This window comes from Lolium rigidum, chromosome 3 (genome assembly GCF_022539505.1).
Source record: "Lolium rigidum isolate FL_2022 chromosome 3, APGP_CSIRO_Lrig_0.1, whole genome shotgun sequence".
In the NCBI taxonomy this organism is placed as follows: domain Eukaryota; kingdom Viridiplantae; phylum Streptophyta; class Magnoliopsida; order Poales; family Poaceae; genus Lolium; species Lolium rigidum.
In genome coordinates, this window is record NC_061510.1 from 165,704,517 (window position 1) to 165,718,079 (window position 13,563).

Genomic DNA, 13,563 nt, shown 5'->3' on the forward strand with positions numbered 1-13,563 from the left:
GCATTGCTGCTTTTGATAGCTTTGATTTTATTTTCTGCCCCCGTAAATGTAACAGCATAGCTCACACTTTGGCTCAATATGGTCTTAGGGCAGAAGATGAATGTGTCGGATGGGCTGATGTTGCTCCTCCGATTGTATCGGATTTGGTGGCCAGCGAATTAGCTGCGTCGTCTGGTTAATAGATTTCAGTTTCCCTGTCAAAAAAAAAAAAACACGGCAACGTCTGGTGGAAGTTTTAAAACATGTAATTTATAAACTTTTGAACATTATATGCCCTTATAAATGTGCTTGTTACAAAAGCAGTCCATATAAACGGGCTATATATGTATAAAAAAAAAACCAAACACTAGCTCGAAGCCGGTTTTGCATGCCTTTGGCTCCTCGACACAGGCCCAAAAGTATTACCCTTACCCCCTTACTTGGCGCGCCACCTACCCTCTTTTGGGCCTACAGTTCCTTCTCGTGAGATCCAAGTTCTTCACTTCTTTTGGTGAAATGTTAGCATCCCCGAAGTTTTAGCTTAATTTAACTCCGTTTACGTCCGAAGGTAATTTTTTTTACACAAAACAGGGTTTTCTGTCCTGCACAATTATAACCCTAAAGGGGATCATTGGTAAATCCTCATAAATCAAATCAATGTTAAACATAGATATAATATCATATATATTCCAAATATGTGAGAATATGTATCAATAAACTAGAAAGTTATCATTATCATGCAAAGGTTTCACAAGGTTCAGTTATTAAAGGATACTTCCTCCATTCCTTTCTATAGTGTCTATAGATTTTTGGCATTTGTTTCAGAATATAAGGTTGTAGATTGGCTTTTTTTCAATTATCCCCTTCCCCGTTTAGCTCCCACACAACATGTGTGAGATAAAATCCATATAAAAATTGGAAACAATTAATTATGATTCCTAATGCATGGTCCAACGATTTCTTAAAATTAGGCAGCAATATTTTACTTTCCTTAGTTGAACTTGTCTGCACATATATGGAGAATCAACAAGAGAGATTTGTGAGATTTGTTATGTTAAGTTAGGAAGATGTGGATTTCCCAATTTTTACGTTGATCTCAAATCGTTCAGCTAGTAAAAAAATACGGTTGCGCTAATTTCCGTACCAAAAAACTATAGGCACTATAGAATGGAACAGAGGGAGTACTAGTTAGGTACCCGTGCTTGCTAGAGTAGCTTTTAGTTCTGATATTTCTTGTATTTGGGTCGATGAGCCCCCTAGATTTATTCTTAGCAAGCTCGTGAACGATGTAATTGTTCTGTGATGGCGGGCAACAGGTATCAGACGCACTCTTTTCCTTCCAGGGTACCGAATGAGGCGGCATGTTGTCCTTTAATAGAATTTGTTTTTTAAAAAAAGGTACCCGTGCTTGCAACGGACTACATATTGTCAAGATGACAATATATCATAAGCAAGGCAAAGATTAAAAAATATTATTTCGATAATAAGTAACGGTTACAAACAAAATCAGGTGGCAATTGACATTTTATCCTGTGAATTGTAATAGTGGCATGGCTTGTACTTGATGATTCATGTTTCTAAAATCCAATCAAGTGAATTGATTTCTAAAAGAAGAAACCAAATTCGACAAAACTAAGATATTCATGTGCTGAAAAATTATACCCGTGTTATGGAAATAACTAACAAGATAACAGGGAAAAATTATTATTTCGTTTGCTCAGCAATAATTGTCCCAATATATATTAGTCTTTACACAACAAAGAGGAAGCATTGCTGCTGACAGGCTGATGGCACTTCTGTTGCTACTCTTTAGATTAATCCTTCTTGGATTTCTCTACTGACATTAGAGGTTGTTTTGATTTTCTGCACCATCAACCTGGGATCCTTCGGGGGACTTCCTACACACGCTAAGTGGCACAATCTGCTTTCTCACCTTCTAGCCTTCTCTATTGCTTGTTTTTGGACGCCAGCTCCACACTATGTTGACACAGAGAGAGGGTTGATCCTGTGCTGCTGCAGTTCTTCGAGGTTCTAGTGAACCAAGACAGTCTTCCTACAATGACCTGGAAAGATCAGATGCACTGATAAGTGATTGTCAAGGTTATCATGAACATTTAGCATTTTGGATTAAGTACCAGAAGATGCTTTATCTTTCTCATCAAGTATGATTCAATCTATTTCCTATGGAACTAATCAATACACGAACCATTTCTGCGAATTGCGGATCTCTAGAACCGGGATGTAAACTTATTCAAAGATTTTAGAACTGAGCTTCCCTATCTCTTGAACCTTGAATTTGCAGAAAACAAATAAATATAAGAAATGTGCCCTACAGAGAAAATAGGAGTTGAGGAATAGCGGAAATTGGATTATATCCATTTCATGACCTTTGCGGAACAGAAAAGTACCATGTATATCTATCTACCAAAAAATACAACAAATAACAGATAGAAAATATTCCGAAATACTTGGGTAAGTATACCAAGCCTCCCCACAGTACATCATACCAAGGCACTCCATACATCTAGGTAAAGTAAATATCAGATGACACGCCTGTTATCGATCAAACCAATTTGATGCATTTCGAAAGGCATCCGCTGCTAGCCCATCCTCAAGGGTAACCTTTTTCCTGCGTTAATTCAAGTATTATGTTGAGAAGCATATTCAAATGCGGATGGAAACTATTTCTTGCAATGAAACAATATAAGCTTACCCAAAATCGATAGCTAAATAAGATTATCTGACTACAGCATAGTGTGCCTTTGTTGGTGTTTTATTTGTATGTGGACATCATATCATATAATTGCAGACTCTTCACAGCCATGGAATCCAAAATTTAATTTCCGTAAACTGAAGGTTTAAGAGAAGGATTTTAAGAATGTGATTGGCATAATCTAAACCACATAGCAGCACACACGATTTTTTAACATTGAAGAGAGAACATATTTAGCAATATGTAGCACACACCATTGTCTAAATTTCAATGTTAATTTAAATGCTGATTCTTTGTCACGTCTGAACCTATATGGAACAAAATGTAGACAGTAAGACATGGAAAATGCTTCTAATTAATGATTGATGAAAGTTCTAACTAAGCACTGCACAACATTGCTTAGTGATATGCAAACAACGATTTACAACAGAACATGAGAAAATAAAATATTTTAAAGGTACATCAGTATCAATGTATCATCTAATACAATGAGCAGAGCTTTACTGCATCCGAAAATTTAAAAATTTAAAAATACCAATATTCACGTATTTTTTATATGGCAGAGCTTGATTGGATAGGATTTGTAAGATGGGTATATCAGTACCACATTTATCTTGACGGATCCCAATCATATATAGTGGTACTCACAACTACAGTCATAAAAGCATACCTAAATGTAAGACATAACTTAAGTGTACCCTTTTACCCAAATTCTAACAAGGATCATGACTAATTGCAATTTGGTTAGAAGTGCTAAACAGAAATTTATTTAATGTGTTTCAAGTGTATCTTCAGAAAATGAACAAACAAGCGACAAGAGAACAAGCTGAAAGGGGTACAGGGATATAAGCATCTAAAATTTAAGTATGCTAATTGTATAATAGCCGATGAAACACTTACCATGCTTAGTCAGGTGAGTGACAAGTATGCTAACTGTCATAGCATCGCTGATATGGCCTTGATCAACATTTTCCATAAACAGATGATACACCTCTTCAGTCTTGCCACACTTACATAATGCATCGCATATAGCCTGAGCAGGTTATTGCAGCGGAGCACTTCAGGGACCCCATGTTAGAAAATAGCTCTGGAGGCATGTACCTGTTGTGTGCTTTCTCTTTGTTAATGGGTAAGTAGGGAACCAAGTCTTACTTGAATTTATCCATATACAACTTTAATGCAAAGCTGTGGCATTGCAAAATAAAAATAAAAAAGCGCATGAGAGTTGTCTCACAATAACAAGGATGTAAAGCAAGTGACTAATGATAGCCAGTAGTAATTATGATCTTGTAAACTCATACAGGAAAGGTTTTCACTGCAGTACAAAGAACAATATAGATAAGTGGGAGGGTTGTACGGTGACTCGGTGAGGTATATAAAGAACCTGTGAAAGTGTTCTCTTTCTAGTAATCCTTTAGACCTTCCTCCTCCCCTATCTCTGCAAACTGCCAATGCCTACAGAAAAGTCATTGCGGATGTATCTGATTGGGTGATTACCTACACAAGTGAACAATTTAAGAATTCTACTGTAACATAATTCACTTGGAGAATTAAAGTTGAAAGGCAGAAACTAACTTCACGTTGACAACTTAAAGTGGAAAACTAACTGGAACGTGGATGTGCATAAGTATAATAGTAACAGGTACATGACAACAAATCTACACGACCGAGTGATTCCATAAATCAGACCAAAAGAATTGCCTAGAGCTACAAAATTTACATGTATCTCTGTTCAAGCCACAGTCTCTTACTACACTTGATGAACCAATGACATTCAAATTTCGGCCCTTTATAAAAACTAAGGTCATCTAGGCAACACAAGCATGCAAAGAAAGAAACTCACGGGAAGTGATAATTAAAACCCAGATCAGCATGCCAATCGGTAAAGACAACGATCTAAATCGGATTTTCAGTGTACTCATTAGTGTACATGACAATAATTGGAGTTTCAGCATCATCTTTCTTCTTAGTTTCTTTTAGGTCTATGCATAGAGGAACTATTTTGTTTATTTCACTTTGAATTTATTTTTCCACAGTAACCTCCTCGTAATGGTTAAGTAAATCAACATAGGTGCAACGAAAGAGAGCAACTCAAGCACAAAATAAAAGAATCGTGTGCACCTCAGAGCTTTCAAAAGGTTCGATGGGAGCTCCATACCTCTCTGTAAATACATGTTTTAGCCCCTGTAGTTCAAGTAAATCAGAATGTTTATCAGCAGCTAAAGTCAGAGTTGAACGGCTTTGGTCATGCATTTTAAGTAAATCAGGATATATAGCAGCAGCTAAAATCAGAGTTGACACGGCTTTCAAGGCTTCATGGCAAAGCATTCACTGTAAATATTGCATCGCAGATTAGTGATCAACTACATGACGAAGTCGTGCAGTGATACCAGATAGCTTCTGTAAGAGATACATACTTAACTGATATAGAAAAACATGAACAAAACTCATCTAGTAAGAAAGTTGGGTCCCTGATGAGGTAAGGTTCAACAAGAAAATACAGATTATACATAGAGGTAAGCATTGGGAAATATACATAACAACACAATTTTGCCAAAAGCGTATATGCTGATTTGCAGTTTTCATATCATCTCAAAATTTTGAAACACCATGCAATTAGCCAAATATAGTTACAGAGCATAGCTAACAATAACTTGGTTTATTAGCTGTATTGACTGAATTTGCCTCACTTCAGGCTTTCAATCTGGAAGAGACGTGATCATAACAAATATTAAGTATGGCATGCATTATGCAGAAATTGATTCAGAGAGTCAAGCTATTATCATAAATTAAGCAAGAATATAATGGGAGAACCTCGTAAAAAAACTCATACACAAGAGAACTGACAACATGTATCTGCAATGCACTAATTGGGTGATACATATGACAAATTGAGAAGAAATGATCCTAAACAGAGTTATTAAGGGTTGTGAAATTGTTCCAGATATCCTTTATTAACTATCTCCGAATCATCAAACGATACCTTTGTTTTATGCAGGTTTTCAGGTGTTTCGCTATGTAGCCGCAATACTACTCGACCATGTCATAAAAGGATGCTTCGTCCATCTCCACAATCAGCCCTTTCATCTGCATTCAAGGAGAAAATATCCATCATTATACTCAACTCATGCTCAACATTATGGACAACGGTGCCAGATAGGCTGGAAATGGCACAGTTTGGATAGGTATGAAGTTTACATTCAAATACTGGCCAATCTAATTTGGAACACACAAAAGTACACATGTGGTTCAACTGCAGCCAGACAAACACCCGAAGACGCCTGAAGGAAAAGCAATAACCAGTTCGTTACCTTCTCTCGGGGGCAATGGCGCTCCAGAACATGTTGAGCCCCAGCAGCAGGCAAGCAGCGCGATGAGCAAACCCAAGGTGATGGCTTACACGTACATCTTCCACTCCTCCATGGTCATCTCCTTCTCCACCGAGCTGAACCTGCATTAATCCTCCTTCGCCGCTGATGTTGCGCCGTTCTCGCCTCCCCTTACGTCGTCGGCGCCCTTCCTCTGGTGGATTCCGACGCAGTCGGCCACCTTCGTGTCGTCGTTGGCGTCGGGCTTCACCAGCTTGGCAGACGGCATGAATCGTCAAGCGGCCTGCTGCCGCGGCGCCGGCAAGACATGGTAAGGCAACAACAGATCCGAACATAGAGCATCTCTAGCACAGCCGTCAAATCGTTCAAACCCGGATATTTGCAGGCTGGTTTGAGGATTTTGGGTTCTTTTTCCCCAGTCTAGATAGACACCCTAAAGCAGTTAAACCCGTAAATTATTTGGAGGCCGATCTTGCTACGAGCCCGCGACCTCCATAGTTGGGGTTTCGAAGGCATTTTTGCAAGCCAACCTGGATACGGTCAAAGCACTAGCAATGGAAAAATTCATCTCGGGCCGACGCACTTGGCCGATAGACTCGCCGGAGTCCGGCCAAATTCCGGCGAACTTCCACGTAATTCCATCGGAGATTAGGCAAAATCGAACGGTGCTCGCCGGAATTGGCCGCCGGTTAAATTCGGGCAGAGGCGGTCGAGCAGCGCGGCGAGGATGCTCGGGGCGGGTGAGCACGCGTGAGAGCAGGGGCTGCCGGCGGAGCGGGCAGGAGCGGGCGGAGTGCTGCGGCCGGTGAAGCGAACAGGGGGGCTGGGCGCTCGGCCGTCGCGGGGCGGAAGAAGGGCAGGGGCGGTCGGCCGCGTCGCGGCCTTGGTGGCGCGGGGCACGGGCGGCCGGCCGCGTCGCGGCCTTGGTGGCGCGGGGCAAAGGCGGCCGGGAAGGCGAGGGCAGGGACGGCCGGCGGCGTGGTGGACTTGGCGGCGCGGGGTGGGTCGGGCAAGAAGAAGAAGGTGGAGGAAAAAAACTGTCACATGGGTTGGAATATTTGGAAATATGTTATTTTACCGTTTCTATTAACGGGGTCTGGTCCTATTTTCCGGCCTCCAAATCGCGAATTTTTCAACTTGCTAATACGTATTTGGGGTTTGCGGTTTAAGGTTTCTGCTAGAGATGCTCTTACGCGGAAACGATTGTCAACCTCGGCGAGAGGAAGCACTAGGAGGTAGGCGGAGTAGGCATCAACTCCATTGGTGGAAGCGCATGCTGATTCAGACTCGGACCTGGTGGCGTCCAACCTCGCGAGGACTGCTCAGGGCGGCACATAGACAAGGCAACTGGCATGGGGCGTGGAACTGGAAGATTGGTTGAGATGGGATAGGGTGTCGCTGCTAGGATCGTGGATTGTGGGGGTGTCGGGGTGGAAATGGAACCGAACGACTGGCCCAAATGTCGGCGAATATTTTCTAGATGGCATGGATGCAAGCGATTTTCCACGGGTAGACCGACATACCAACCATCCCACGATCTCTAGTCATTTAATATAGTAGAGATAAGCAAATGAGCTATAAATTAATATCTTTCACATTCTACAAAGCATATATTAATAATAAGTGGCATCGTGAGCAAATAAATGATAAGCATTGTGGACCATAAAGCATGCTTAGATGAATCTATATAATTTTCTTTGGAAGACTCTTTTTCTTTTCTTTGGATACTTTTTGACTCTTTTGACTCTTGAATAACATAAAATAAGTAGGAAATACATGTGTTAGTCCTCCCATAAAAATAAAAGATAAATGAGACAATAAAGTAAAGTTTTGAGATTAGTAGTTCATGTCAACCGTAATCACAAGAATGGGGCTTGATGAGTGCATTTTTAGAGTGTTTCTACTCCTTCATTTCATACAAATAACCCTGCATAGCGATAGGATTTTGGTATTTTACTGCGCTCCCGCGCATCTTTTCTGTCTGTCTCAGCAGGATCTCAGAATAATAAAGCAATGGTGGAATATCAATAAAAACTCTTATTTTTATGGTACTAGCAGAGTTGCCCGTGCTTCGCTACGGAAGCACACTATTGGAAATGCCTGATACTGTATGATATATTCTTATAATTATAATGTGATCGCAAACAGATAAGAATTAAGCCATTTTTCTAAATCACTGGCACTTTTTGTTTCATTAGTAGATGTAACTTTTCTACCATATATTTTAAATCGTAGACCAATTATAATTTACCTTTTTTTGCTATCGCTAGCACCAAAAAATTAACTAACATATCAACTGTAGCAGCCCCTGTTGAAAGAACATTTCTCGCCCTTTTAAGTTTTGTGTATTTGATGTCAACACTAGGTATATATTTATGTGTGTTGATATAGACAGGTACATGGTTTCATTATATATTCATGGCTGGTGAATTGGAGTGGCAAATCTGAAGTTGTTGCTGGTTTTTCACTTCTGGCGGAAGTTCCGGCCCCTGCCGGCGGAACTTCCGCCCAGATTCTCCTCTCAGCAGACCCACAGCGCCCCTCTCAGTTGGTGTTTTCGAAAGCTGGCCGGAAGTTCCGGTGCAGTTGGTCGGAAGTTCCGGTCAGCAGAACTTCCGCCCAACTTACGGGCAAGTTCCGGAAACTTGATTTTTGTGGCTCAGTATGTTCTGTAAGGTTTTCTCGGTTTTCCAGAAGTTGGACAGAACTTGGCCGGAACTTCCGGTCACCGGAAGTTCCGCCCTAGTTCCGCCCGGATTCTGCCTGCCAGCTCGTCTGACGCGGAAGCATCCTACCGGAACTTCCGGCCCTCCTTGCCGGAACTTCCGGTGCCCAGCCGGAACTTCCGGCCCTCCTGGTCGGAACTTTCGGTGTTACTAAATTCGTCCATAATGGTCAGATCTGAGAGCTCCACTCATATAAATAGCTCTCTTCTCTATTGGGACAAGTTGCTCAATCATTGGACCGAAAATTTGCCAAGCTTCACCACCATTAGAGCCACCTCAAGAACACAAGATTTGCAAGATCTCCTCCCTCCCCCAACCAAAGCTCTTGATCTTTGGAGATTCGAAGGTGAAGACACCGATCTACATCTCACCGAAGCGATTTACATTTCACCCTCATTTGCTTGAGGGCCCTCTTGCTAGTGTTCCTCTTTGGATCCCTAGTTGATTGTTGTTGATGCATTGTTGTTGATTGTTGTGTTGTTACAGATTTGGGAGTCTCCAATTTGGTTGTGGATGTGTGCCCCAAGAACCTTGTAAAGGCCCGATTTCCGCCTCGAGGAAATCCCTTAGTGGAATTGGGCTAGGCCTTCGTGACGTTGCTCACAGGAGATCTGAGTGAAGCCTTTGTGGCTGTTGGTTTGGCTTTCGTAGCAACCACACTCCTCCAAACGTAGATGTACCTTCTTGCAAAGGAAGGGAACTACGGGAATCATCTCCGTGTCATCGCGTGCTCCACTCTCGGTTACCTCTATCATATTCTATCTCCTATATATTGCGTAGCTATATCGTGCTTAGTTGTTAGCCTTGTCATATAAGTAATTCACTTAGTTGCATATCTAGAGAATTTACCTTTGTGTCAAGCCTAAATTGAAAAAGAACTAAAAATTGGTTAGCACCTATTCACCCCCCCACTCTAGATGCGGCATACGATCCTTTCAATTGGTATCAGAGCCTCGGCTCTTATTTCGGGCTTAACCGCCTAAGAGTATGCCGGATGATGAACACTCGGAGGGGGCCGCAAAGCCGGTCTCCATGGATGATCTCAAGTCGGTGGAAACATCCTTGAGGTCCGCCATGCAAACCCAAATGGAAACATTGATGAAAATTTTTAACGACCGCTTTCCCGCGGCTCCCCCCATCATCCCCACCGTAGAGGTAAAGGACACGGGTGGGTTAGAAGAGGGAGATGCTTCGACATTACCCTCCTCTACCAAACCCGTGAATGGTGATAACTTAACCACTATCAAAACTCCCATTGCATCTCCTAAGGGAACTAGTGGAGGTGAGAGCTACAATCGAGTGGCTCCGCCTTTCCTATCTCCCGATATACCGGTTCCCCATCCTCATATAAACATTCGGGGTGACCCACCTAAGTTTCATGTTAAATATTTCGATACTTGGCAATTTGAGTTTCATTCTCATGTTCGCAGTGCCTCCAATGAACTTTGGAGAATCATCGTGGAAGGCTTCAAGCCCTACAACCCCGACAAGTTGACTAGAAGAGAAGCGGTTGATAGCCAACTCAATGACACTGCTTTGCACATGATTCAACCTAGTGTGGGGACAAAGGAATTGTCTCGTGTTCGGAATTTCACCACCCCAAGGAAGCTTGGGATGGTTTGGCCGCTAGTTGCATTGGAAGTGATAGCATGAGAAGGAACAAGTACAATTCTCTTCGAAATCAAGCCGAAGGATTCATGAGGCTACCGGATGAAGATCATGAAGTCATGTATGGAAGACTTCTCACCGTTGCCGATGCTTTCCGGAATGTGGGTGCCACCCACATCAATGACTCTTGGATCAAGGATAAGTACATCGATTGCATGATTCCGTTTGAACCCATTGATGTCAAGACTCTTGTTGGGAGAGAATGTTTTTCCTCTCTCACTTCTCAACAAGCCGTGCACGAGATGCAAGCTCTCAAGGTACTTGGGCAAAACTCTCATGGTTCTCGCAATCGAGCTCTTTGGATGTCAAAAGGGACCAACCTTGCCTTGGCGGTCAACTCCGTGGAAGATGTGAACGCTCAAGAACCATATAGGGCATCTTGGAGTATGTCCTATCCGGATGATTTGGAATACCACTACAACGACCACATGGCATTCCATGCAAAAACCTTTTGGGTGGATCCGTCCAAGGCCAAGGAAGACAACATCAAGAGAAGAAACTCAAGTGGATTCAAGAGCTCGGGGCCAAAAACAAGATCGTGCTACAATTCTGGTGACAAGCGCCATTTCATAGCCGATTGTCCCTATGAGCATAGAAAAACCCATGGTGGAAGGCTCATTCCCAAGGACAAGAGAAAAGAGTCAAAGGGCAAAGATTCAAAGGCCCCCAACAAGAAATTCTATAACAAGAGCAAGAAGGGCAAGAGGCCCTCAAGGATTGTGCTAGTGACGAAAGAAGAATATTCTTACGATGAAGTTGAAAGTTTTAGTGATGATGATGAAGAAGAAAGCTCAAAGGAAGTATCCGCCATTGTCACTACCAACATTCCCTCTTCATCTCTCTTTGAATCCCCCAATGAGAATCCTCATATCAAGAATGCACATTGCTTCGTGGAAAGGTCCACCTTGGACGCATCTATTGTGCTATCAACTCAAGAAGAGTATACCTCCGGAGAAGATGATGTTGATGATGAAGAAGATGCAACCTCAAATGGATTGTTTGCTCTTGCCTCCCTCTCCACTAACTCTTCATCACCAAGTGAATCTCCCAATGAGGTCATTCATGTGGAGAAAGAAAGTTGCCTCATGGCTAAATCCTCCGAGGTATCATTCCCTAACCCCTCTATGCCTAACATGTCAAATGATCTAGGGGTTGATTGACAAGGGATTAACTTATCAATGCCTATGGATTGTAGGCTAGGGTTTAGTTAGAAGTAGAGGGCAAGTAGATCTCGAAGGTTTCAGCCGAAAAGTGCTCGACGAATATGAAAACTAGGGTTTGCGGACAATGATTCGATGATCTCTTCGTCCCTCGACTCCCCTTTATATAGGAGGTGGAGCCGAGGGTTTCGTTTTGTACAAGTTACGTGAGTCCGGGACGGTTTCTAACTCATCCCGCCAGATTACAAATAACACTTCCTATTACAACTCTATCTTTTCCTTAAATACATCTTGGGATTCCGAATCTTCTTATTCTTCGGGTAGTGGGCCTTCAATAAACCCCGGGTACTATATTTGGCAGGCCCATTTGGGATGCCTATGTCAGTAGCCCCCGAGATTTTGCTTGAATCATAGAGTCAAGGAAAATCTCCACTGTTTATTTTTATTCAAAAGCTCTAACTTTTATACTTCTTTTCATAAAATTTTATATTGTACGAGGATATTGGTAGTTGGGGCTAGTTCATCCGACGGATCGGTACTAGTTAACCGCTCTAGTGGCAATCCGCAAAAACCTACTTCAAAATCACGTCCCCGGACATGATCTCGGGATACCGGTGTAAACTTCGACAGTGCCGCTTAAGGTCTTACCATTCCGTCGAGTCCCGATTAAATTTATCGAGTACCTAACGCGTCCGTTAGGATTTTTCTTCGTATCTCGTTGATACGGATAAAAGTAGCGAGCGCGAGTCTTCGGCGATGCCACGCCCAGCAGAATAGATCTGGGGTCTTACCTTCGCAGATTTGCGGCATTCAGAAATTGATCGCAACTTTGGCGTTCTGAGAATATATTGTCGAGTGCTTTTCCGGCTGTTGGAATGGCACATTTTATCGAGTCAAATATGACTTATACTGCTCTCCCGATGGGAGTATATGTAGAGTTAATTATAACTCGAAATATACTCTCTTGCTGTTCTATTTTTCCTTTGTTAATTTCATCGGGCACGCGAACAGCGTTCCCGATGGGAGTAGCCCCCGAGGCTACAGCCAAGAACTTGTGCTTGGTTGTAGGCTCAACATTTTAGTCCATCTTGTCGCTATATTGCCATTATCTTCCGATATTCTTTCCCTTCTTCTTTCTCTATTATTTTTTTTTTTTTATCTATCTATCGGGTGCGCGAACAGCGCTCCCGATGGGAGTAGCCCCCGAGGCTACAGCCAAGAACTTGTGCTTGGTTGTAGGCTCAACATTTTCTATTTTTGCCATAATCGAAACTTTACTTTTTTCGAAGTAGCCCCCGAGCATTTGGGCAAAAACTTGTTCTTGACCAAAGGCTCCCGAAGTATGCAAATAAATCATCCTGTCGCCATTCTCCCTTTATTTTTCTTGTCGACACATTTTCCCTTGGCAAATTTTCTTCAACTCCATCTATTGCCGAGATTTTTCTGTTTTGTGGGTCCATGGTTTCCACCATGCTGACACGTCGTGCAAGTGGGGGACACACGTCCTCCGCTTTTCTGGCGCACGTACTCGTAACGCCTATCCCAGTAAAAATACTTTTTTGCCCTTGTGTCTAGAAGATCTATTCTCACCACACGATTTCCTCATCCGACGGCACACTGCTTCACCCAATTCTTATATAAACCTGTCTTCAACCTCCGTTCATCCCCTCGCTTGCGCCGCTCACCTCGTTCCTCTTCACAAAACTTTCCCTGCGCCCAACTCTCTCTGATTTCCCGCACTCGCATACATTGCTCTACCCATTGCCGTTGATGCCACCGCGCGCGCGCCTGACTCCGCCACGAGCACTCGTGAATCCGCGATGGCTGCTGAAGATCTTGAGTGGGAGAGATCTAAAATCTCCAATCAAGACGCCAACTTCGATGAAAAGGCTTGGCCTTATGAAGAAGGAAGACGCCATCCGCTTTCCTAGCGAAGAAAGCTATCCCAACCCTCCAATGGAGTATCGGGTTAGTTTTGTTGATCCTTA

General features: G+C 42.6%; 1 long non-coding RNA gene across 4 annotated transcripts; it reads right to left on the bottom strand.

Annotated features, from left to right (window-relative positions):
* Window positions 1–1,774: 1,774 nt before the first annotated feature.
* On the bottom strand, window positions 1,775–6,079 carry LOC124698592. 4 transcript variants are annotated; one of them, XR_007001016.1, is made up of 5 exons: window positions 6,004–6,079; window positions 5,676–5,779; window positions 4,814–4,876; window positions 3,593–4,189; window positions 1,775–2,608 (listed from the first exon to the last, which is right to left on the bottom strand). It is a non-coding gene; the product is annotated as an uncharacterized LOC124698592 (long non-coding RNA). The 4 variants fall into 4 exon arrangements; XR_007001015.1 differs by having other exon boundaries at window positions 3,593–3,793; window positions 4,077–4,876; XR_007001017.1 differs by having other exon boundaries at window positions 1,775–2,042; window positions 2,186–2,608; window positions 3,593–4,876.
* Between the last annotated feature and the right edge of the window lie 7,484 nt (window positions 6,080–13,563).